Source organism: Nanorana parkeri, unplaced genomic scaffold, assembly GCF_000935625.1.
Source record: "Nanorana parkeri isolate BGI_ZX_2015 unplaced genomic scaffold, ASM93562v1 scaffold135, whole genome shotgun sequence".
In the NCBI taxonomy this organism is placed as follows: domain Eukaryota; kingdom Metazoa; phylum Chordata; class Amphibia; order Anura; family Dicroglossidae; genus Nanorana; species Nanorana parkeri.
In genome coordinates this window covers 2150469-2150721 of record NW_017306403.1, presented here as the reverse complement: position 1 = coordinate 2150721, position 253 = coordinate 2150469, and positions in this window count along the sequence as shown.

Below are 253 nucleotides of genomic sequence, written 5' to 3'. Positions count from 1 at the left end.
GCCCTGGAAACATGGCAAGATTATAAAAAGGGAAGGGATACAGAGCCACCTTTCAACGTCTGAAAGGAACGTTAAGTATGGCGACCAGATTCCTCTTCTCGTTATCTGAGCAGTATTGGAAGAATGCGACATCGAGGGCTGCGCAGTTATTGCAGACGCTTTAAAAAAAAGGCTGTCCAACAAAGAGTTAAACACTTCCCATTCGCAGAGGAGAGCGGCTTGAAGGTATAAAGTCCTCCGCTCACCAGGGTCA